At 40.8% G+C, this 25,537-nt stretch overlaps 1 protein-coding gene across 8 annotated transcripts in view; it reads left to right on the top strand.

Annotated features, from left to right (window-relative positions):
* Nucleotides 1-25,537, top strand: part of FAM222B (family with sequence similarity 222 member B) — a 68,083-nt gene that overhangs the window by 6,802 nt on the left and 35,744 nt on the right. For 2 of the 8 annotated variants that reach the window (XM_070562707.1, XM_008527790.2), the window contains exon 2: nt 4,801-4,892. The exons of 2 other annotated variants lie outside the window; for them this stretch is intronic. The gene's annotated coding sequence lies outside the window, so the exon portion shown is untranslated. Of the gene's footprint in view, nt 1-4,800; nt 4,893-19,550; nt 19,851-23,841; nt 23,983-25,537 lie in introns of those variants that run through there. 4 more of the 8 variants (XM_070562705.1, XM_070562708.1, XM_070562706.1 and 1 more) reach the window with 3 other exon arrangements.

Here is a 25,537-nt window from a genome sequence, read left to right as displayed (position 1 = left end):
TTTTCCATTTTTTAATGTGCTATGTACTTGGCTTAAATTAGCAGTTTTCAGACTGCAAACAAGAGTAAAACACAAAACCTCTCACCTTAATGGGAAGAATGGTATTACTTTTAAATAAAGATATCATTCATGCTTAAAAGCATATATAGGTTTGTAAAATTTTCAATAAAAGGAAATTAGTGTGCATGTCAGCTGTACATCTTCTTTTCCTATTCTCAGTGGTTTACCAAACTTAGAAAAACTACCTTTTCTAAATCAGTTCCATTATAAATATGGAAAAAAAGGGGATCTTTTCCGCTGAGTGCTTTAGATTAGAAACTAGGTGATTTTTATAAACCACAACCTCAGAATATTTGGTTTGAAGACCACAGGACAATTTTGAACCAATGATGTCAGGTTAGTTCAGAGTTGGGATTGGGAACCTAAGCAAACTAACTCTGTCCAGTTTTCTGCTACCCCATAGTTTTTTCACCAGTTATATAAGACCTGAAAACACTGACATAAATATACCTGATGGCAAGCAAAAGATATACATGCTGTTGTTGCTTTTTGGAAGGACAATTTGGTATAATTTAGGTGCTTTTATTATAGTTCATGATTTTGAAATATAAGCAGAGACATGTTTTATGAAAAGAAGGAATATGCAGAGTATCCAAAGTTGTTGGTAGATTTTAGCTAAGCATTTTTTATTTATTTATTTATTTTTTTGGAAGATTAGCCCTGGGCTAACATCTGGTGCCAATCCTCCTCTTTTTACTGAGGAAGATCGGCCTTGAGCTAACATCCATGCCCACTTTCCTCTACTTTATATGTAGGACACCTGCCACAGCATGGCTTGCCAAGCGGTGCCATGTCCGCACCCGGGATCCCAACCGGCAAACCCCGGGCCACTGAAGCGGAATGTGTGAACTTAACCACTGCGCCGCTGGGCCAGCCCCAATATTATGGTTTACATATGTCTCCTATTTATCTTTTAATCTGTAGTTTTGCCCTTCATCTCTTCATGTATTTATTGAAGATCTCTCCTTTTTAAAAACTGCTATCACTTTCTACTGTTGGAGGTTTCCTTTTACTGTATGTCTGCAAAGTAGGATATCCTCTTTTTAGCTTCCTCTCTATCTTGCTGTCATTCAAAACAAAGATTTATGCGTTGCCCACTGTGTGCTAGGAGTGAAGAAGGAAGTAGCTAGTGTAGCTATTTCCTGCCCACCCAGAGTTTATGTCCTGATGGGAGAAACAGACAAGTTAACTGTCAGTTATAGAATATAATGTGTTAAGAGTGATGATAGGGGACCTCAGGGTGCAATGGACACATGTTAACCCTCAATCCATATTTGGGAGGTCAAGAAAGGCTGTGGATCTGGAGGAATGTCCAAGGTAAGACCTGAAGGGTGAGTAGGAGTTAGGTGAGGAGTTAGGAAAAATTACTGGCAGCAGAGGGACCATTGTAAAGTACGAGAAGTTTAACATTTTTATTTTCACTATTTGAAATAAATAGCATGTCATTTATTGTGTTTTCAATTTTTTTACCAAATAACATTAATATATATCTTTTTTGTTTTCTTTTTTTTTTGTTTTTTTGGGAAGATTAGCTCTGAGCTAACATCTGCTGCCAATCCTCCTCTTTTTGCTGAGGAAGACTGGCCCTGAGCTAACATCTGTGCCCATCTTCCTCTACTTTATATGTGGGACGCCTACCACAGCATGGCTTGCCACTTGGTGCCACGTCTGCACCCAGGATCCAAACCAGCGAACCCCGGGCCACCGAAGTGGAATGTGCTCACTTAACCGCTGCGCCACCAGGCCAGCCCTTTTTCTTTTCTTTTCTTTTGAGAAAGATTAGTCCTGAGCTAACATCGGCTGCCAATCCTTCTCTTTTTGCTGAGGAAGATTGGCCCTGAGCTAACATCTGTGCCCATCTTCCTCTATTTTTTTTTGAGGAAAATTAGCCCTGAGCTAGTATCTGCCAATCCGCCTCTTTTTGCTGAGAAGACTCGCCCTGAGCTAATGCCCGTGCCCATCTTCCTCTATTTTATATGTGGGACACCTCCCACAGCGTGGCTTGCCAAGTGGTGCCATGTCTGCACCCGGGATTCTAACTGGCGACCTCTGGGCTGCGGAAGCGGGAACGTGCTCACTTAACCACTGTGCCACTGGGCTGGTCCCAAGGCTATTTGATTTTTGACAGAGGTGCAAGGCAAGTCCATGGAGAAAGGATAGTCTTCTCAACAACTAGTTTTTGGAACAACTAGATATCATATGCAAAAAAAAAAAGAACTTTAACCTATACGTCACACATTATGTAAAAATTAACTCAAAATCAATCACGGATCTAAACGTAAAATGGAAAACTATAAAATATTGAGAAGAAAAGGGAGAAAATCCTTGTTATCTTGAGTTAGGCAATAAGTTCTTAGATACACCACCAAAAGCAAGATCCATAAAAGGAAAAAATTGATAAATTGGGCTTCATCAAAGTTTAAAACTTTTACTCTGTAAAAGAGATTAAGTTAATGAAAAGACATGGCAGATTGGGAGAAAATATTTGCAAATCATATATGAATCATAGGACCTGTATCCAGAATGTATAAAGAGCTCAACACTCATTAAGAAGAAAGCAGGGAGCCGCCCCGTGGCCGAGTGGTTAAGTGCGCGCGCTCCACTGTGGAGGCCCAGGGCTTCACTGGTTCGGATCCTGGGCACGGACATGGCACCACTCATCAAGCCATGCTGAGGTGGCCTCCCACATGCCACAACTAGAAGGACTCACAGCTAAAAATATACAACTATGTACACGGGGGCTTTGGGGAGAAAAAGGAAAAAAATAAAATCTTAAAAAAAAAAAAAAGAAGAAAGCAAGCACCACCACTAAAAAAAAAAAAAAAGTGGGTGAAAGATTAGAGTGACTTCACCAGAGAAGATATATGAATGGCAAATAAGCACATGAAAATACGCTCAATATCTTAGTCATTAAAGAAATGCAAATTAAAATCACTAAAATCGTGGCCAGCCCCATGGCCAAGTGGTTAAATTGGCTTGCTCCACTGCGGCGGCTCAGGGCTTCGCCCGTTTGGATCCTGGGCACAGACATGGCACTGCTTGTCAGGCCATGCTGAGACAGCGGCCCACATGCTGCAACTAGAAGGACCCACAACTAAGAAAATATGCAACTATGTACTGGGGGGATTTGGGGAGAAAAAGCATAAAAAAATCATTAAAATCATAACGAGATACACCTATTAGAAAGGCTTAAAAAACAACAACGAAAGAAGAAAACCGACTAGATTATGGACTGGTGGGGATGTGGAACAACTGGAACTTCTGGGAAACACTGTGGTAATTTCTTATAAAGTAAAACATACCCTTAACATATGACCCAAGTATTTACCCAAGTGAAATGACAACCTGTGACACAAAAAGCTGCATGTGAATATTTATAGCAGCTTTATTTGTATTCACCCAAAACTGAAAACAATCTGAATGTCCCTCAACTTGAGAATGGATAAACCAACTGTGATATATCCACATGATGGAATATTACTCAGCAATAACAAGGAACTATTTCTATACATAATAACACGAATGAATCTCTTATGCGTTATGGTAAGTGAAAGAAGCCAAACTCAAAAGGCTACTCACTATATGATTGAATTTATATGACATTCTGGGGGCCAGCCCCGTGGCCGAGTGGTTAAGTTCTCGCGCTCCACTTCAGTGGCCCAGGGTTTCGCTGGTTCAAATCCTGGGCGCGGACATGGTGCCGCTCATCAGGCCATGCTGAGGCGGTGTTCCACATGCCACAACTGGAAGGACACACAACTAAGAATACACAGTTATGTACTGGGGGATTTGGAGAGAGAAAGGAAAAATAAAATCTTAAAAAAAAAATTTGTATGACTTTCTGGAAAACTCAAAACAGTGGGGACAAAGGAGAACAGATCAATGATTCCCTCAGGTTAAGGATAGGGGAGCGTTTGACTACAAAGGGGTAGCCTGAGGAAGGGCTTTTGGGTGATAGAACTGTTCTGTATCTTGATTTTTTGTTTTAAAGATTTTATTTTTTTTCCTTTTTCTCCCCAAAGCCCCCCAGTACATAGTTGCATATTCTTCGTTGTGGGTCCTTCTAGTTGTGGCATGTGGGACACTGCCTCAGCGTGGTTTGATGAGCAGTGCCATGTCCGTGCCCAGGATCCGAACCAACAAAACACTGGGCCGCCTGCAGCGGAGCGCACGAACTTAACCACTTGGCCACAGGGCCAGCCCCTGTATCTTGCTTTTTGTTGTAGTTACATGACTATGCATTTATGTTCTTAGAACTGAACACTAAAAAATGAATTTTATTGTGTAAAATTTAAAAAATCTGGGGGGCAGAAGAGGGAGAGAATTCCAGAAATGTAATTTCCGAAATATATTTGAATTTTTAAACTTTATTTCTTTTTTGAATATATTTTAAATAGTTTAAAAGGTACATTGTGAAAAGTCTCTGAGTGGAAATTTTAGGTCCTTTAGAATTTCTTTATTTTACTTTGAAATGCAGTTGTGTACTCTGATTCTTCAGACTTCAGGAATACTTTGCTAGTTATTTTCTATTCTGTTTGCTAAGTTTGCTTATTGCCAAGCATGATGCTACTAGATTTCTTTTCCCATTCTCCTCTTCCTATCCTAGGACACTGCTGTGTCAGCTAAAGAAATATTTTCCACTTCAGTAAATGAAACAATATTCACTTGTGAGATTTATCAAGTTAATTGGGGGCTACGTGGATCTCATCCAAAGTCTAGCCAAGCTGTCTGTTCTCCCAGGAATTACTTAACGGACTGAAGCTTGGACACTCAGAATATTGTGGCAGGAGACATCCCTAATATTCTTGCACATTGCGTGTTACAGCCTCCAGGTAAGTATGGAATTTTCAGATTTGGGAAGACATTGAGAATATTGGCTGTGATTTTTAGGCAGCTGGACTAGGTCCAATATTGATTAAGAGCGTTTCCCCCTCTGCTTGGCATCCATCCTCTTCCCTCTGCTACTGCTTTCTCTTGAGAGGCAATTTGAACTATTTGCCATTGTTTCTGGACCATGTCTCTGCTCTTTTTTTCCACAACTACTCTGATTTTCCACCAGATCTCAAGTTTCTAAATAAAGATTTTTATTTAGATAAGGTAAGATCATTCTTCTGAGTAGGGGATCGTTGAGTGTCTGGTTAGGCTCCTGCGTCTCACCTAAATTTTGCCTGTTCTTGGTAAATTGTTAACCTAGTTGATCTCTAGTCCTTGAATGCTATTCTCCCCTGACCTTTTTCTCGAAGGCTGTCAAATGGACATTACCTTTATTTCTTTCTTCCGCACCTGTAGAGTTTACTGTATTCATACTCGTGTTGGCTTTTCCTTTCTTGCATGTGCTGTGAATCCCTCTGTGATGTTGCATCACTATTTCTCCTTCATCTGGATCATCAATCTTTCTGTCTTTTTCTTTTCCCCAACTGTGTCCCTGTCTTGCCCCCAGTTACTGCTTATTTTCTTTCCTGTTCATAAAAGGAGTCTTGCCCCTGTTTTCTTCACCTTCTCACAGCCTATTTGTTTCTCAAGCACATAATTTGATTTTGTCCCCACCACTCCACTGAAATTGCTCTGCTCAGTGACCTAATTGTCAAACCCAGATGATGCTTTTCAGTCCTTTTTTGTTTATTTGTTTGTTTGTTTTTTGAGGAAGATTAGGCCTGAGCTAACTGCTGCCAATCCTCCTCTTTTTTCTGAGGAAGGCTGACCCTGAGCTAACATCTGTCCCCACCTTCCTCTACTTTGTATGTGGGATGCCTGCCACAGCATGGCTTGAGAAGTGGTGCTAGGTCCATGCCCGACATCTGAACTGGCGAATCATGGGCCAACGAACTGAAGCCTGAGAACTTAACCGCTGTGCCACCCGGCCTGCCCCGACACTTTTCAGTTTTTAGTTTATTTTTCCTCTCTGCTTCTTTAAACTGTGATACCGTCCACTCTTGGTTTTTCTCTTATTCCTTCTTCTCTTATTCCTTGGTTACTTCTTATTCCTTCTTAGTCTCCTTTTCTTCCGTCCATTCCCTAAATGTTGGTGTTCCCAAGAATTCTGTTCTTAGCTACCTTCTTTTTTTATTTTCACAGGTGTTGTACACTACACACACAGACACATCCTCCAAATCTCTATATTTAACTCAAATCTCTCTCTTTCTCTCTCCCTCTCTCCCTGTTTCCCTTCCTCTCCCTTTCTCTCCCTCTCTTTCTCCCCTGCAATCCAGGCCTGTATTTCCAAAACCCACCTGGACATCCCATAGGCACCTCCGAGTCATTATCCTCCCTGAAAAATCTAAACCTTGTAGAGTCCCTGCCTAGTTGAATGATATTGATAGCTACACATTGCCTAAATTAAAAAACTTTGGGGCGCTGGCCCCGTGGCTGAGTGGTTAAGTTCGCGGCTTCTGCTTCAGCAACCCAGGGTTTCACTGATTCTGAGCCTGGGTGCGGACATAGCACCACTCATCAGGCCATGCTGAGGTGGTGTCCCACATGCCACAACTAGAAGGACCCACAACTAAAGATATGCAACTATGTACTGAGGGACTTTGGGAGAAAAAGGAAAAATAAAGTCTTTAAAAAAAAAAACTTTGGGGCCGGCCCAGTGGCACAGTGGTTAAGTGCGTACGTTCTGTTTCAGTGGCCTGGGGTTCATCAGTTTGGATCCTGGATGCGGACATGGCACCGCTTGTCAAGCCATGCTGTGGTAGGCGTCCCACATATAAAGTAGTGGAAGATGGGCACGGATGTTAGCTCAGGGCCAGTCTTCCTCAGCAAAAAGAGGAGGATTGGCAGCAGATGTTAGCTCAGAGCTAATCTTCCAAAAAAAAAAAAACAAAACTTTGAATTTGATCTTGGTTTTTCCTTCTCCGTTATCAGTCATATCTGATTGATCTCTAGGTCTGATTTTAACCTTGAAGTTCTCCTAAATCTGCCTTTTCCTTTCCAACCATATTGCTGAAGTCTTGGATTAGACCATTTTCATTTCTCCCTTGGACAGTTGTGCTTATCATTCTAACTGGTCTGCATGCCTCAAGTCTTATCACCCCTTCAGTCAATCCACCACACTGCCTAAATTGTAAGACTACTCTGTAAGAGTGATATTCCTAACTTGTGATGTTCCTAAATTGTAAAACTCCTGATAGTCCTAAATTGTAAGACTGCTTATGCTCTTTCTCTTTAAGACCCTTCATTACCCACAGTGCCTGATAGATAGCAGATGTTTGATTCCATTTTCCTTCCTCCTTTCCTCATTATGTTTTTGCTCAAGCTATTTTCTTTTCCTCCAAGGACACTTTCTCTAAAACAGACAGACAGACAAAAACATAACCAATAATCTGGTGAATCTACTAATTAATCTTTAGGAATTAGCTCATAGGTCATTTCTTCTGTAAAGTTTTCCCAGTTCCCAAGGCAGAATTAATCACTGCTGCTCCTGGACTACTTTGACATTTTATTATGCTGTTGGCATTACATATATTATTTAAACGTTGTTTTGTTTCTGCAGCTGGATTGTGAGCTCTTTGTCAGTAGGGGTTATGTCTTTTTAACTTTAGCACCTAACAACTAAAGCTCGCCAAATTTATTGAGTTTGTTGCCTATGTTGGGCACTAGCAATACACTGGTAAACAAAATAGACAAAATTCCTACTCTTAGGGAAGTTATATTCTAGTAAGGGTAGACGACAAATAACTTTTTAAAAATCAGTTAATGATAAATACTATTCAAAGAATTAAAATAGAGTGATGCAGTAGAGAATGAATGGGTAGCTACTTTAAATTGTAAGAATAGGGAATACCTCTCTGAGAGTATGGCGTTTAAGATCTAGGAGGTTACAAAGATCAGCAGATCAAACATTTCCAGTACAAAGCTAAGGAAGGATGAACTTGGTGTATTGAAGGAATGGAAATAAGGCCAAAGTGGCTTGAATATGGTGTGTGAGAGGGAGGGAGAGTTGTGCAAGAATGAGCGAGAGGCCAGACAACATTGAGATTTGAAAGCTAGGGTAATGTACTTCCTTTGGAGGTTTTTTTTTTGGAAGATAGGCCCTGAGCTAACATCTGCTGTCAATCCTCCTCTATTTGCTGGGGAAGACTGGCAGTGCATAGGTCCACACCTGGGATCTGAACCAGTGAACCCGGGCTGCTGAAGCAGAACGTGGGAACTTAACCGCTGTGCCACCAGGCTGGCTCTCCTTTGGAGATTTTTAAGCAGGGATATGATGTAAGTTGATTTGTAATTACAGTATTCTAGTTACTGTGTGGAAATGGATTATAGGGGGAGATCAAGAGTGGAGGCAAGAAGACTAGTTACAAGGCTCTTGTACTACTGCAGATGAGAGCTGCTGGTGACTTGGACTGGGGTGATGGTAGAAGAGCTCTAGAGAAGTGGACCCATTTGGGATAGCTTTTGGAAATGAAATTGACAGGGAGCAGCCAAGGGAAGTGAAGCAAAGAGAGGAATCATAACTAACTTCTACATTATTGGCTGGAGCAACTAGGTAGCTAAATGGTGATGATATTTCTTGAGATGGGTAAGACCTGTGGCAGAACATATTTGTCAAGAATGCTGTTTTGGTGAGGCTGGCCCTGTGCCTGCGTGGTTAAGTTCAAGTGCTCTGCTTCAGTGGCCCAGGGTTTCCCTCGTTTGCATCCTGGGTGTGGACCTGGCGCCACTCATCAAGCCGTGCTGAGGCAGCATCCCACATAGCAAAACTAGAAGGACCTGTAGCTAGATACAGCTATGTACTGGGGGGCTTTGGGGAGAAGAAGAAGGAAAAAAAAAGATTGGCAACAGATGTTAGCTCAGGGCCAATAAAAAATAAAGAATTCTGTTTTGGTCATGTCAACTTTGAAATGCTTCTTAGACAGCCAACAGGTGCTGTAAAATAGTTGGTTAGAAAAGCCTGGCATTCCTGGGAGAATTCTGGGCTGGAATTTTAGACGTGGAAATCATCAACATGTGGGTAGAATTTGAAGTCGCAGAATTCACTCAGGAGGTCACTTAGGAATGGTTTGTGGTTCTGAAAGAGAAGGAGCAGCTATCAAAGTAGGAGGAAAACTAGGAAAGAGATGTTATGGAAGCGAAGTAAAGAATATTTTTCAAGAAGAAAGTGGACCGCTGTACTGAATGCTGTCTCAGATAAGAACAGAGAAGTTGGAGCCGGCCCTGTGGCTTAAGTTCACGCTCTCCGCTTCGGCGGCCCATGGTTTTGCTGGTTCGGATCCTGGGCCCGGACATGGCACCACTCATCAGGCTGTGCTGAGGCGGCGTCCCACATGCCACAACTAGAAGGACCCACAACTAGAATATACAGCTGTGTACTGGGGGGATTTGGGGAGAAAAAGCAGAAAAAGGAAAAGAACAGAGAAGCGTCCATGGGATTTGGCAACCTAGAGCTTATTGGTGACCTTTCCTAGAACCGTTCACTGGCATGGTGGAGATAGAAGTATGATTGTAGTGGATTGAGGGGAAAAAGGAGATAAAGAAGCATTTGATCATTTTTTTGTTTTTGTATGACAGTGAGGTTTTGGAAGCTAATTTCTGAAAACTTCCTCTTCCTGTGTCATTGTTACTAAAACCGTACCTATTTGTATTCCAATGTGGTTATATATTTTTGTTGAAGTGTTATAATCTTTTAATGTTTTTGTACCATTGTTTTAGGTGGATTCCTGTTCTCTAAAAGCTTACTTTAACTAGGGTTATGAGTGGTACAGATACACTCGTGAGTGAATGAGACTATTTTTAAGGGTTGGTTCTCTGGTATTGGAGAAGCAGACTGGCTTGACCTTGGCCTTAGGATACATCAGTTTTCTCAGCTGTCAAATGAGAGTAACTGAACCAGTTTAGCTCAGTGGGTGGTTGTGAGGCATGACTACTAATGAAAATAATTGTAAAACACTTTTGCAAGTTAAAGTGTGATATAAATGCTAAAAAATAGTTCTTTATTGTGATGTTGTGAAAATTAGCAGCATGCTGTCTGTTAGAGGCCTTAAGTTCCTTTTGAGAAAGGTGATATATTTTTATAAGTACTATTTGAAGAGGAAAATAGCTCAGGATTTGGGAAAAGATATTGTTATCCTAATTTCTGGAATGTAACAATTACAGAACTATAATGGAACAACTTTTTATTGAAGAGAATATTTCCAAAAGATATCACTTTTAGAGGATTCTTATCACAAGAGTTTTTACCATCTTGGCTTTTTGGTTCCAGTGAGGGTATGAATGTCACCCTATGGCAGTTACAATGCTGAATGTTTAAAGGAGTAGTGGGGGTGATTTATTATCTATATTTAAAGCATCACAGCTAATCGATAGAACCACTCACAGAAAAGTATTGAAAAGGCATTTTAATTTATTTTAGGCGGCACCATACAGACACTTTAATGCAGGTTTAGGTGATGGTTGCAGTCAGACTTTGAAGAGGGACATGGTACCATTTCAGACAGAGCTAGCACTCCGTGTTCTACACCTGAGTCTAAATATAGAATCAGTGGCATCATTACCTATAATGTACTTAGAAAATGCTGGAAATTTGAATCTGATGAACTAAATTTTTCTCAGCCTCTAAAGTGGCGTTAACAATAGAAGAAAATTGCGATGTGGTTCTTTTGATGCCTAAAACCAATAAGGGAAAACTGAAATGGTTAAGCAATACTCTGCTGCCATGCTTAGAACTTTACCCTGCTGACAGCTCAGTTAGGATCTTGTGTATTGTTTTTTCAGTAGGGACCTGTGTATTGCTAATTTTAGAACAAAGTGACATGAAGTTCTTCGCTTTCCATAGGTTGGAATTGAATTTTTTTCTGGAATGTGAGTTCCCACAATTTGTTACCTCTTTGTGTCAAGGACAAGTAAAAGGCTTGGGTTTCTTTTCCTCTTTGATGGGAAGACTGTACTTGATTTTGCCGCACCCAGGCATTGTTTGCTTTTCTTTTGCATTTGGTGAATGGAAAAAGCGTCCCTGAATGGCCTGCTTCCACAGCAAAGACAGTTGAATAAACTTAGTTTCTTGGAGATGCTTTACCTGTGTTTGTATTAAGACTTTCTATTATTTACTTCCATCATCTGCCTTGTTCATTGTAGATTCAGGGAATGGCTTCAGCTATTTATGTTCGTAGGTAAACAGTCAGTTTACATTCTTACTTTAGTTTGGATTTGATTTGCAGTTTACCTATATCCATTCTACATACTAGTTTCTTCCCAGAGTAGGTATTTCACAAAGCTTCTAAGTATTTTTAGGAATGTGTTGCTTATGCTAGGCACCCTTATCTTTTTTGTTTCTAGTTTTTTTGAAGTATAATTGACAAGTGAAATTGTAAGATATTTAAAGTGTACAATATGATGATTTTAGGTACCCTTATCTTTTTTTGTTTTTTGTTTTTTCATTCTGAGTAGCCAGGGTTTCTCTGAAATCTTGCAGTTGGCAGCACTATCAATTCAAAATACCTTTAGGACTGTATGGAGAAGGCCCTTTCCACCACCCACTTCCTAACAATATGTAATATATGTAATATTTGATCTTATGTATTTCTTCTGTGACTACTAGTTTATGCCCTTTGAAATTTTCCTCTTTGGTTGTCTTTTTCATATTGACTTGTGTAAGTTCTTTGTATTTTATGACCATCAACTCTTTTGCATAAATGTTGCAAATATTCTTTAAGGCTATGAAGAAGAAGTGAGAAAGCAGTCTATTGCATCAAATGCTTATCCAAGATGGTATTTGGTTAAAATGTTTGCCTTGGTTATTTAAGCAATGGTAAGCTGCTTTTGTCTCGCTCCTTCCAAAGATGCATAGAAAAGCTCCTTCTGTCTGAAGTAAAGTGTTAGTTCTGTGTTGGTTATAATTTGCTTTTTCTGGCTGGCAGAGCCTTCTTTTTGTTTTCTGTCTTCTGACAGATTATAGGATTGTGGGGAAACAGCGTCCAGGGCTTTTTCAGGAACTGTGCCATTTTATCTACAGGAGAAGCCATTGGCTTTGGCACTAGAAGAGAACTGGCTCTGCATTTAAAGATGCCAAATCATGCTTGATTCACAAGTTTGCTGTCTCATTTTGTGTATGTGTGTGAAACTTTTTCAGGATGTTGGCTTTTAGTTTTTCTTCCATGTGCTACCCCATCAGTATGAGAAGTTAACAACTTGTCCCTTCTCTGCAGTTCCCCACCCACAACACACACAATCCAAACATCCCAAACCATAGCAAAACATGCAACAGTCATTTTGAAGATTAGGAAAAAATATACCACATGAATGTTTCCATTGCCCTTATGGTGAGTTTGAGTTTTAATTCTGGTTTATCAGTTAGTCTTAGTCTTTCCTATGTTGGCTTGAATTATTTAGGTGTGGAAATGATTGGCCAACCAAGATGTCTGTTGACAGAGGCTTTTTCAAAGGTGTCAGTGAAAGCTAATTGTCAGAATGCTGTATTTCCTAACTTGGGAAACCCTGATTTCAAATGCAGCATTTTATTATCATGTAAGCAGCCTTAACTCCAGTTGTATCTGTTACCTTCATGCTTTTTAAACTATGTAAAATTGATTTTGAAACCTAGCCAACTAAATATTTTAGCAAGTCTTCCACACCCCTTAATGCTTCTACTTTTTATAGACAGCACTTTAGAGATACCTTCTAGGCATAGGTTATTTCCATTTAGATTAAGGTGGGGAGGTTGTGAATAACCGAATAAGCCAGGTTGCATAAGCTGGTTTGTGTAGTGTGAATTATTTTATGGACAGTCTTTTCCTCCCTCTGCCGGAAATGCTTCTTCTTCTGTCCTCTCCCAAACCCACAGTCTTGCGAAAGTTGGGGTTTTGTTCTTATGTGCATTCTTGCTTGTAGTTTGCCTTTTTTTTTTTTAACTGGTGTGTCTCCCCCTCAGTAGACTAAGCACTTTAAAAACAGGGACTGTAGCTTATTCATCTCTTTGTCTCTGGGATCTAATAGAGTTCCTGATATATAGGAATACAATAAATACATGGTGACGTTAGTGAATGAATGCATAAATTTAATTCCCAAAGATACAGTGAATGGATTTTATACTTCCCTCTAGCGTCTGAAAGAGAGAGTGCAGCCAGTTAAAAAAAAAACTTAAAGAATACCTTGCTACATTGAAATAATAATTCAAGGCATTGCCTTTTTTTTTTAATGTTCACACTTATTTTCTCAGACCTGCTGTTCTCTTTAAGTCTAGTGAATAATAAGGTTTCTTGTCGACGTCTGTGTTCTGTCTCAAGAATGTTTGAATTCTGTAAAATGTCATGCAGTAGGTCTTCATGGGGAAAATACCTTTTTATAGTGTTCAGCTTCTGTTCAGGATAGAGGATTGTTATTGTTTTGTCTTTGTTATTCAGTTCTACTGAAAACTGTTTATTTTGATTGGAGTAAATTTAGTGTCAAAGGCACCATCTTTGTTTTTTTGCTTGTTATAAATGTCATTTGGGAAAGTTGTGAAATAGAGTACTCAAGAAATATTGAAGTGCAAACAGTGATCAGACTGGATGGATGTTACATGAACTAGTTTTCAGTCCAGCTCATTGATCCTTTCTTTCCATTTCTGAGAGATGATGTGTTTGTTTTAATATCTTTTACTGACTGTAAAAGACATTTTCAACATAGAAAGTTTAAAAATGATTAAAAAATTAATCTAATTACTCGGCTAATCTATTTAAATTACAAAATTAATGCATGTTTTTTATTTTTTGAAAGATCGAATAAAACATATAAAAAAAATTCTCTCTTTCACTCCACCCTACCCCTCTTATCCTCCTCTCAGTGGTAACTGTTGTTGATTGGTGTATATACTTCCAGATATTTTCTTGGACCTATAGATGGATATAATATATCATGTGCTTAAAAATTTGGTGTGATTATTTTATAATACAATCTGAAACTTGATATTTTTAAACTTTTTGAGGTAAAATAGTACATGTAGAAAAGTGCATATGGGGCCAGCCCCATGGTGGAGTGGTTAAGTTCATGCACTCGGCTTTGGCGGCCCAGGATTTCACTGCTTTGGATCCTGGGCCCGGACATGGCACCGCTCCTGGGGCCATGCTGAGGCGGCATCCCACATGCCACAACTAGAAGGACGCACAACTAAAAATATACAACTATATACCAGGGGGCTTTGGGGAGAAAAAGGAAAAATAAAATCTTAAAAAAACAAGAAAAAAAAAAAAGTGCGTATAAGTGTACAGCTCAGTGAATTTTCACAAATTGAACATACCTATGTAACTAGTTCCCAGATCAAGAAACATGACTAGCCCTCTTTTTTCTTTTTTAAAGATTGGCACCTGAGCTAACATGTGTTGCCAATCTTTTTTTTTTCTTCTTCTTCTTCCCAAAGCCCCTCAGCACATAGTTGTATATTCTAGTTGTGAGTGCCTCTGGTGGTGGTGTGTGGGATACTGTCTCAACATGACCTGATGAGTGGTGCCATGTTTGCACCCAGGATCCGAACTGGCGAAACCTTGGGCTGCTGAAATGCAATGTGTGAACTTAACCACTCTACCGGGGGCCGGCCCCAATTGCCCTCTTGAAGCCCCTCCTCTCAATTTGTCCATATTGTTGAAGCAGACAATGGGTAAGTACTTAAGTCAGTAGTGACAGAGTTATAACTTGGTTGTTTGTTCTATCTTGAAAATGAATGAAGAATTATAAATGATTTCAGCTTTGGTGGCTGTTATGAGAACTTGGGTCATTTAAGTGATTTGAACCGTTCTTTTGCTATAAAGTTTACTGGTCTAAATGTTTATTGAGGGCTTTACCATGTATGCCTTACTGTGCAAAATTGGGAAGGGAGAAGATACAAAGGCAAATATAAGCTCTCAGTTACAATCTAAATTGGGAAGACAAATCACGTATTAGACAACAGAGCAATTAAGTACTAAATTGTGTAGTAATTCAGAAAAGGGATCATTGCTGACAGCATCAAAGAAGGCTCCACAAGGGAGGTGGAATTTGAGCTGGGCCTTGAAGAATGGGTAGAGTTTAAATGGAATGATTGTAACAGCACGAGTCGTGGCAAGAAAGTAGAAATGGATGAACATGATACACAGACAGTGAGCAAGCAGATCAGTCTGTCTGGTGTGGGGAAAACATCCTGAGGAAAGGTAGGGAGTAAGTTTGATAAGATAGGATAGAGCCAGATTATGGAACATATAACAGCCATAGAGTGGAAACTTGGCTGGCTGACATAGACGCCAGAGAGCCATGATATAGCTTAGTGGATAGGAGTATTAGATTTGGAGCCAGGGAGACTTAAGTTCTGATATTGACTTTTCCATTTACCGGCTACGTGACCTAGAGCAGATGGTTCAGCCTCTCTGGATCTCAGTTTCTACATCTGTGAAAATGGGGGAAACACCTATTTCATAGGTTTATGATGATGATATAATATATGTAATAATTATTTTATATACAGTTCTTGACACACGGCCTTGCATCTAGTAAATGTGCAGTAAATTGAACTGTTTCTGTAGTTCTTAAGAAGAGCAGATGGATGAAAGCAGTGGTATGTGGAATGAGGGAGACTAGGAAGAAGGTATAGTTATCCCTGCAGACATAGTAAGGGTCTCTGTTAGGGTAGTGGTAATAAGATAGAAAGAGTACACTGGAGGGACATGAAAAGAAATTGGACTTGAATTCCTCTTTAGGAGGAAATGTTTTGGGCTTCCCCTGTGATCTTTATTAAAACAGTTGTAATTATTCTGTGGATTCTTGGACTATATAGATACTTTTGGCAAGATGAATTTGACGTTTTAATTTTAGTTAAAGTATTTGAAACTCTCTGAGAGTTCCTTGTTTATATTTTAGAAGAGGGTATTAGTTTTGTCTGAATTAACCAATTGTCAAGAACATTCGTACTAATAATGGCGAGACTGGTATGTTTGTTTTTCTTGGCAGATTAATTGGTGCACGAGTGATGTTGGAAGGATTTAAGTTTTAGTTTCTATTTAATCCTTAAAGACAGAAATATTGCCTTTATCAAGAAGGCTAGAATCTGAAGGAATGTACTGACATGGAAGTTTTCCTCAGACATCAAGAGTATCTTCTAGGGGCGAGCCTGGTGGCCCAGTGGTTAAGTTCACACATTCTGCTTCGGCAGCCCAGGGTTTGCTGTTTTGGATCCTGGATGTGGACCTGCGGACCGGTGCACCGCTTGTCAAGCCATGCTGTGGCAGTTGTCCCACATAATAAAGTAGAGGAAGATGGGCATGGATGTTAGCTCAGGGCCAGTCTTCCTCAGCAAAAAGAGGAGGAGTGGCAGCAGATGTTGGCTGAGGGCTAATCTTCCTCAAAAAAAAAAAACCAGAGTACCTTTTAGGTCAGCTATTTTAAATGGTGACTTCCTGAAGTATGTAGTTATTTTAATATGGAAAATGCCAGAGTTGCTAAATGATGTGGAGAAGAGTTATTACTTTTGTGCTCTTGAGAATTTTTGTTTTAGGTCAAAAGATGGGGAGAGACTGGACTCACCTGCTAGGTAATCTGGTGCTTTTGTGGACAGAATTTAAAATAAAAAATGTTCACATTTGGTTCTTTTCATATGGAACCTAATAAAAACTAACCCATGAGACACCAATTAAGTTCTTCTATAAATCTGTTAAAGCCAGAGTCTTTTAATGTGGGTTAGAAAAATGAGCTGGCTTTAAAATGGGTATGTCGTATAGCTCCTTTTCCATCTTCCAAGAAGACTGAGGTTGTATATATGAAGTGCTTTGAGCTCCACAAAAGAAAAGTGCAAAGGCTTCCTGCATCCAATTCGTGTGTGTGTGTGTGTGTGTATGTGTGTGTGTGTGTACTTCACACCAACAAGCAGTTCTTGGACACCACCAGGGTGTCTGAGAATTCAACACAGTTCTGGCAGTATCAACCTGGAGATAGAATCAGATTCCACAGTAAAGGATTTAGTCCCACCAAACCTTCAGACTCCACTTCAGGCGCCAGTCACAAGCCCAAGTTGTTACCTGTGCTTCTGACCAACTAACTAAATCAGAGGTTCCCAAGAACCCCCTCCTCAGGTTTGATTAGTTTGCTAGAACGACTCACAGAGCAAGAAAACCTGGGGCTGGCCCCTGGCCGAGTGGTTAAGTTCGCACTCCGCTTCGGTGGCCCAAGGTTTCGCTGGTTCAGATCTTGGGCGAGGACATGGCACCGCTCATCAGGCCATGCTGACGTGGCATCCTACATGCCACAACTAGAAGGACCCACAACTAAAAATACACAACTATGTACTGGGGGGCTTTGGGAGAAAAAGGAAAAATAAAAAATCTTAAAAAAAAAAACCTGTTTACTCCCTAGATTACTGACTTACTACAAAGGATATGACTCAATAGCTGGATGAAGAGATATGTAGGGCAAGGTCTCAAACAAAGGAGCTTCTGCCCTCGTGGAGTTTGGGGCCCGGTGGCACTTGGATATGTGTTATGGTCCCCTAGTGTGGAAGCTCTCCGGAAAACAGAGCCAGAGAGCTGACTTTTTGGGTTTTTATGGAGGCTTCATTACGTAGTCACGATTACCTACGTCTTGGGCTGTTTGCAGTTGATTCAACCTCAAGCTCCTCTCCCCTCCCCTGAAATCAGGGGTGAGACTGAAAGTTCCAACACTCGGATCACATGGCTGGTTCTTCTGGCAACCAGCCCCCACTCTTGGGTGGGGGTCCAAAAGCCACCTTCATTAACATAAACCAGACACCCATTTCACTTTTCTGGCCTTCAGGTGTTTTCAGGAACTGAGGATGAGACCAAATAATAAACAAAAAATGCTAGCATTGCTCTTATCACTTCAGCAAATTCCAAGGATTTTGGGAGCTATGAGCCAGAAACTATGGATTAAGACCAAATATATCTGAGGAATATATTTTGGTCATCTGAATAACCAAATATATATATTTCTTTTTTTTTTTTTTTTGAGGAAGATTAGCCCTGAGCTAACTGCTGCCAATCCTCCTGTTTTTGCTGAGGAAGACTGGTCCTGAGCTAACATCCATGCCCATCTTCCTCTACTTTATATGTGGGATGCCTGCTACAGCATGGCTTGCCAAGCGGTGCCACGTCTGCACCCAGGATCCAAACCAGATAACCCCGGGTGGCCCAAGTGGAACGCGTGTACTTTAACTGCTGCGCCACCAGGCCAGCCCCAAATATATATATTTCTTGTAAATCACAATATCTCAAAAAAGCTACTTAAATTTAAAGTTTTTGGGTTTTTTTAAAGATTTTATTTCTTTTTCCTTTTTCTCCCAAAGCCTCCCGGTACCTAGTTGTGTATTTTTAGTTATGGTTCCTTCTAGTTGTGACATGTGGGACGCCGCCTCAGCATGGCTTGACAAGCGGTGCCGTGTCCGTGCCCAGGATTCCAACCGGCAAAACCCTGGGCGGCTGAAGCAGTGCGCGCGAACTTAACCATTCGGCCACGGGCCGGCCCCTAAAGTATTTTGTTGTTTATTAAACACTGTAGTAGTACTTGGGGGAACTAAGTGGAAATAGTAGAGTGTGATGTAGATACTTAACATTAGTGGCAAGAACTCTGTGGGCAAAAATGACAATAAAGGTAATAGCTTGCCGTCCCCGATCCCCATTTTATTTTTCTTAAATGAGCCCCATGTACTGCTCCACTACTACGCCTAAGAAAATATCTTACAATCTTTAGCGTATTCCATCCCAGCAGTTTTATGCCCTTAATGTTGGCATTAGTGATTGAAGTGTTGATGCAACCTGCCAATTATGCGGAGCCCTGGCAGTTGCTGAGTTTTTCCTAATATTAGGTATATGACTTGAACAAAACTTAGAATTTGCTTCCTGATTGTACTGAAACCTGCTAAGGGAGTGGTTATCTGGGTTTAATTGCATGTAGATGTCTTGTATCTGAGCTGAATTGGAGCCAACTCTGTTTCTTGGGCTTTTTTTTGCAGATCATTTGATATCTTCCCTCTTCTACCCCATCAACTTCCAGACACATACCTTCCCAGTAAGCGGCCCCACCCCCATCCCGTAATTTGTGCGTCACGGGAAGCAGGAATTTCAGACAGGGTGGCTTAATGTGTGCAGCTGACCTAATATGCAAACCTAAATCTATGCATGGTTATGAGGGAGTGCAGTAGATTAGTCTGACACAAGAAGGGTGAGGCAGAGAGGCCGGGGGAGCATCTTTTTACTGTTGGGTGTCTCCCGGTGGCTATTGCTGTGTAAGTCTGAGGCACTCTGGGAGGTACCGCCTCGATGGGGGTCGGTCGCTCTTAGTATCCAGGCAGAGAATGGGCAGGGGAGCGGGAGAAGTGGCGCGGCATCACCTGGCCCAGCTGCGGGATGCTTGGCTCCCGGCTTTGGGGTGAGACCCAGGAGAGATGAGGGCAGCTCTAACAAAGAGGAGCCGCGCTGGCGCCGGGACCGCGGGTATCTGGCCTATCCCTGGCGGCTGACCTCCCAGTGGGCCTCCCTAGTTGGCTGCGTGGCGAGTCGCTCTGCTGGCTTTCTGGCTCACCATTGGCTGTGCGGACGGGAGGGGGCTCGCGGAGGGCCGGGATGGAGTTGAGGGGGCGGGGCTGACTTCCGGCGGCGAAGCCGAGCGAGAGGCAGCCGGCTGGGGGAGGGGGTGTCGGCGCACCGCGGAGTGCTGCGCTCGAAGAGCCTGGCACCCGGAGCAGCCGCCTCCCCCTCCCCCTGCCGAGACCGCTAGAAGCCCCTTCTCATCCATCCTCCCGGGGCCGGGGCGAAGAGGGCTGAGCTGCCCCAGGCGGGCGGGGCGGAGCCCGGAGCCCCACCGAGCGCTGCGGACCGAACCTCCCCTCCTTTCCAGGGCTCGAGGTGTGTGTGTGCTTTTTCTAACGCAACCCCGACTTCAGCTGACTTAACCTTGTGAGGAAAGGGGAAATGGAATGGGAAGTAAGAGCTCCACATCCCATCAGTCTATTTTGATTTTTAAGTTCTACCTCTTATTTTTCTTTCCCTGCCTTCATCTCGCCCCTGCAGTAGGGTAAGGAGATTCAGGACTCTTATCTTTTTTTACTGATGTGTTGATGTCGGTCGCGTAGTAAAATGAACAGAGAAGAAAAGAGGAGCCCTTTCTTGTGTGACATCTGATGCAGTAACCTGCAAAAAAAAAAAAAAAAAAAAAGGGAAAGAAACGAAAAAGCAAAAGAAAAAAAAGGCAGACTAGGAGTGGGTTTTTGAAACTGTACTGCGTCCGTGCCCACTAAGGCTTCTTCACCGTTTTCCTACTTTGGACTACCTTAATCAGCAAAAACAATCTGAAAAGGAACGAGGTACTAGTAGAAAGAGGGTGCAGCCCCCGTTAAATGGTGGTTAAAGGAAATCCTGATAGTTGTTAGCGATTAACTCTGCTCAAGTCTCTTCACGAGTACATTGTCACCGGCTTTGTGTAGTACTCAGCCCTGTTGGAGAAACCTAGCTAGAGCGAGAAAACTTAACCTTGCCATTAACTGAAACTTAAAGATCTTATCTGTTTCTCCATTGATATATTTCTTATATCCATAGGTTCTCAGAGGGATTAGTTTTTGTCTTCAGAAACCAGAGCCAAACTTTTAAAAAATTCAGATGAATTTTAATTCGTTTATTTTTTAGAGCCCCCTCCCAAACTTTATGAATTTGGGTGGTTGTAACATTGCAATTTAAATTATATTTATCTCTTTTGAGTTCCTTTGCTTCTACAACTTGTGGATCCTTTCTGAAGGACACAGAGCTCATCTTCAGCCAAAACTGGGAACGTCTTTATAGGTTTTTAATTGAGAGGAAAGTTATCAGTTGAAAATAGAAGAGCCAAAATTTATGATGTTGGAAACAAAGGGTGTGTGGGTGTCTGTCTGTGTTGAGTTCATGGTAAACTTGATTTAACTGGGCATTTTCAACCAAAGTGTTTGGATCAGATTTATCTTAATGTTGAGTATTAAAGAGCTAGAATGCCTAAAGAGATGAATGTCAATTTTTTAGCAGTACTTTGGTAAATATTAATTGAAATGATTGAGAGTTCATTCTTGTTAGTCCAGATTCACTTACCAGAAATTGTTCTAATTGGAGTTCAGTTTTGAGAACAGAATTGATATTCTGGAGCTGTCTTACAGTTTTAGCTGGGTTAGTTTTTTTTCTTTGCATTGATTTATTGGATCTCTAACCAATAAGGAGGAGTTTGGGGTGAAAGCAAGTATTATAAAGAATAGGGATGATGGGATAGGAAAGCATCTCAGTTGTGGAAACTTACTAGGGATGAGGGAATTTAGTATACTTTTCTTTAATCTCAAGTAGCCTTAGTATAGCACTTTGCAAAAAAGTAGATTCACGGTGAACCTCTGTTGAATTTTGGGTTTTTAGTTTATTACCCATTTATCCTTTAAGACTCCATGAATCATGTTTGAATTAAAGGCAAAGAGGATCCCCCAGATGTCATCTTACCTAACTTGTTACTGAGAATAAACTGTTAAAAATCACTGATTGAAGCTTTGACAGCTAGCTAGTGTATGAAACAAGTGCACTTTGATGTCTGAGCTATAGCAAGCTGAGGAAGTGACAGAAAGCACTTGGAGGCCATAGTAAAGCACAGACCACTTCAGTTTGCTTCTCCCGAGAAACAGGTTGCCCTGCTATTTGATATCCTGGGTGGGTTTTTTGGTTGCTGTTTACCCATGGGTGAGTAGTTAACACAGCTTTATAAAGTTATATTACACTTTTCTTGCTTCATTTTTTAATATTTCTATTTTCTTGACTGATTTATGTAATCAGTGTTTTGCAAGGTGCAGTGATTTCCCCAAAGAATTGTCCCCAGGAGACAAAAGGCTATGTATAGAACTAATCATAAGTGTATCTACAGTGATCTCCGCATAGTCATTTAAAGGGGGTGGAAATCTTCAAATTTGGTCCTCTGCAAGGAAACAATTATATGAAGCCATGGCTTCACCACAATCTCTTAGCTTGAGGGGACATGGTGCTGCTGAGGTTAAAGTAACTGATTTAATTTTCTCTAGCAATCTGTTTTTATCCATCCTGCTTATTTTTGTGAGTCACAGTTTAGAATGTGTTAAGCAAAAGGGCACTCTGTTCTCTCTAAAGGGAGACTGAAGCCCAATCCTCCCTTCACAACTAAAGTATAAAATGATCCCCTTGAGAAGGTGAAGGGAAAGATTGGACCCTTGGCATTGTTCGAGTCTCATAATAATCAGCTTTAGTGCTGTAAGGTTTGGAATTGGAAAAGCTTGCTCAAGGTGAGAAATACTAGAGGCAAAAAGACCTCGGAATGCTGCTATGTGAGAGACTTATTTAGAAACAGTGAATGTATTCATATGGAGATGTGGCTGGTAGTGGTTTTTAGCTATTCAGCTTTGTCAGGTGTCTGAGACAATATTTTGCGTTTGTTTAAGCACAACCCTCTCCCCCAGGGGTTAACTTGAGAGCTGAATTTTGTGACGAAGTTGTTTGCTGTAAGTCTGAATCCAGAGGGTAGAGGACTTGGTGGAGTCTTATCTGTTTACAGCTCAGATAAGGAGGTGGAATTGATTGGTGGTGAGTTACTGAACTCTTCCTAATGAATGGTTGCTAGGCAAAGTGCATCTCAATCAGTTTAATCCTCAATAGTTTACAGGTCTGCTCTTGAAGGCCAGAACTGCCTTTCTAATGGTACTGCCCTTTAAGAATCCTTGTTGGAAGTGTATATATGTTGCTCAGTGGCTCAGGAAAAAAAAAAAGACTAAAATGATGTAGGGCTCTCACTTCATCCATCTAAGATAACTTAGCTGTTGGTAACCCGGATCAGCGTTGTCATTAACTTCCTCCTGGATCAAGTGGTGGGTGGGGCTGCTCTCCCATATTAAGATACCACCATGTTTGATTATCTTTGGTTTTGTAACTAGTAAGGCAGTGAACTAACACATTCATTTTGGAAACAGGCCAGCGATAACACTGCCCTTGGGCCTGGATGAATGGAAAAATAGGACAGAGTAAACAATTGAGGGCATAAATAATGAATCTTCCAACTGAGCCCTGGGAGAGTGAAAGAGATTATCCTCAGAGCTGTTCAGTCTGGCAGTGAAAGGGGAAGAGTCCACTGAATTAATTACCCCAACTGTGTTTGATACAGCACTTATTATGGGATTGTTAGAGCCATTCAAAAGAGTTGCCTTTTAGATATAAACTTTTAACCCATCTTTTTGTTTGTTTGTTTGTTTTTTAAACCAAACACTCAAATTACTCATTTATTTTTTAGAGTCCAGGCCCCCGCCTCCACTTTGTTATGTATGTTAGCAGTCTGTGATACTGGACAGTCCTTTTGTTTGGCCACATCTTAGAATTTTGTATAATGAGAGATTTCATTATCTGTAAATATATGTGGTAATAGAATAGAAAAATAGAAAGCCTGAGCCTGGTGTAAAGGAATTCTTTGGTACTTTGAGTATATATTATACTTTGAAATTAAATGTGGGATTGTAGGGTGTAATTATATCACAACTCACAAAAGGTTAAGACAAGAGTTTCTTCAGCCCAAGAACGATTTCCCGTATTAACTTAAATATTTTTACTTTTGGATTAGTTTTTATCCAGTGAATTAAACAAACAGTCTCTTAGTGGTCTCAGCATTTCTCAGAGGTTGGGAAAACGAATACCCTCAGAGTGTCTCAATAACTTAGACAGTGATTTAGCTAAACCCAGAGCCAAGGTCTCTGAATTCTTCACATCTCTGAATTTCTAATGTATTTAACTCTGTTCTCCAAGAACTCCTTTCAGGATCTCTCTATATGAAATTATTTGAAGTTTTCCTGTCTCTACCCTGACGCTGTTTTTATTTCTTTAGTCATGAAGGAAATCCAAAGACCAAGATGTCGTTTTCAATCAAGAGAAGGAGGAAGATTAAAGATGAGGTGTTGGAGGAATAAAAGGTGTAAAGGAATGGCCAAATTGAAGTTTTATTATATTTGGTGCTGATGGATCCCAGGTAGGGAGCCTTGGCTGATTAGATCAAATTCAGTCATGGACTGAGTTTGTTACATTTCAGCCTAGCTGAAAGGGCGGAGGGCATCTTTATCAACATATGGACGGAACTCTAGTTAAGGCTTCGTTCTTGATCAGAGAATACAGTCAGCTCCTGATTATTCATGCAGAAAGGCAAACAGGCAAAGTATAGACAGGTAAAATCCAAAGATATTTCCATGGCCACGTCTTTAAGTAATAGCTTTAATTTTGTCTATCTTTTAACTGGGATTTCCTAGCTGAACAAACTGATGAGAGATTTTGTTTTTTTCCTCTGGTCATTCAAGAGACCGGTAGGCAAGATACCTACGAGCTTGGATTACACTTAGTTTCTTTTCTTTTTTTTTTTTTTTAAGATTTTTTATTTTTCCTCTTTCTTCCAAAGCCCCCTAGTACATAGTTGTGTATTTTTAGTTGTGGATCCTTCTAGTTGTGCCATGTGGAATGCCGCCTCAACATGGCTTGATGAGCGGTGCCATGTCCTTGCCCAGGATCCGAACCAGCGAAACCCCGGGCCGCCAAAGCAGAGTGTGCGAACTTAACCACTGAGCCACCGGGCCGGCCCTACATTTAGTTTCTTAATCATCAAAAGTATTATGTAATTCAGTACTGAACCTAGAAAAGTTCGGCTCAGTTTAGTATCCTCGCGACAGTTTATTTAATAATTTAAGACTTAACCCTTGTTACCTAATTACACTGAGGTCCTATGGAATTGAGATCTTCCAAGTAAATCACAGATAAACTGGCTCTTCATAGTAGCATATCTTCTTTGTTGGTGTCTTCTGGCCCCTCACTATATGTAAAACATTCACCGTGTGTGGCCTAGCTGTAGATAGCCAAGCCAAAGAACTGTTACCAAAGCAAACCCCTCTTCCAACACTGGGCTGTATGTGCTCTAATGATGAGAGCCCTTGGCTGAAATGAAATCCATTTAAAAGTCAGGTTGTGATTAAAGAAGTGCTGTAAGTTATAAATTCAAAGCTGAGGATTTCTTTAAGTGCTGTTTGGTGGGAAAGTGTTACCGGTTTCTCCCTTTTTTTAGTGGAAGATCAACTGAATATTACAGCAAATTTAAAAAAGCAGATTTAAAAGACCAATGACTAAATCTTTGCACTCAACAAAGTGGTTTTAAGGATCAGTTGCTGATTGAGTGAAAATCAGATCTTATGCCACTTGCAGAATTGAAATGATTTGGACAACATCCTGTTGCTTCAGAGGAGAAGCATAAGCATTATTAGTCATAACTTAAATTTCTTCTTTCCTTCCAAAAGCTAAAGTGCTTCTACCATTGACATTTCATTTATCACTTACTATGTAAAGGATAGGACTTAATCTACTTTAAAAGGAAAGGGGTATCAGGACTATGGGAAGTTAAAGGCAGCTCATCCTAGGTCACAGTACATCAGTGGAAAATTCACATTTCCTGGGTTCCTGAATGGGCCTTCTGTATTACCCAGCTCCTCAGCTGGAAGTGGTTTTCCTATTGTGAAGACATTAATTTTGTAGCTGTGAAGGTACTG

Source organism: Equus przewalskii, chromosome 10 (assembly GCF_037783145.1).
Source record: "Equus przewalskii isolate Varuska chromosome 10, EquPr2, whole genome shotgun sequence".
Taxonomy (NCBI): Eukaryota; Metazoa; Chordata; class Mammalia; order Perissodactyla; family Equidae; genus Equus; species Equus przewalskii.
The sequence above is the reverse complement of the archived record's forward strand: the minus strand, read 5'-3'. Positions and strand labels throughout refer to the sequence as shown.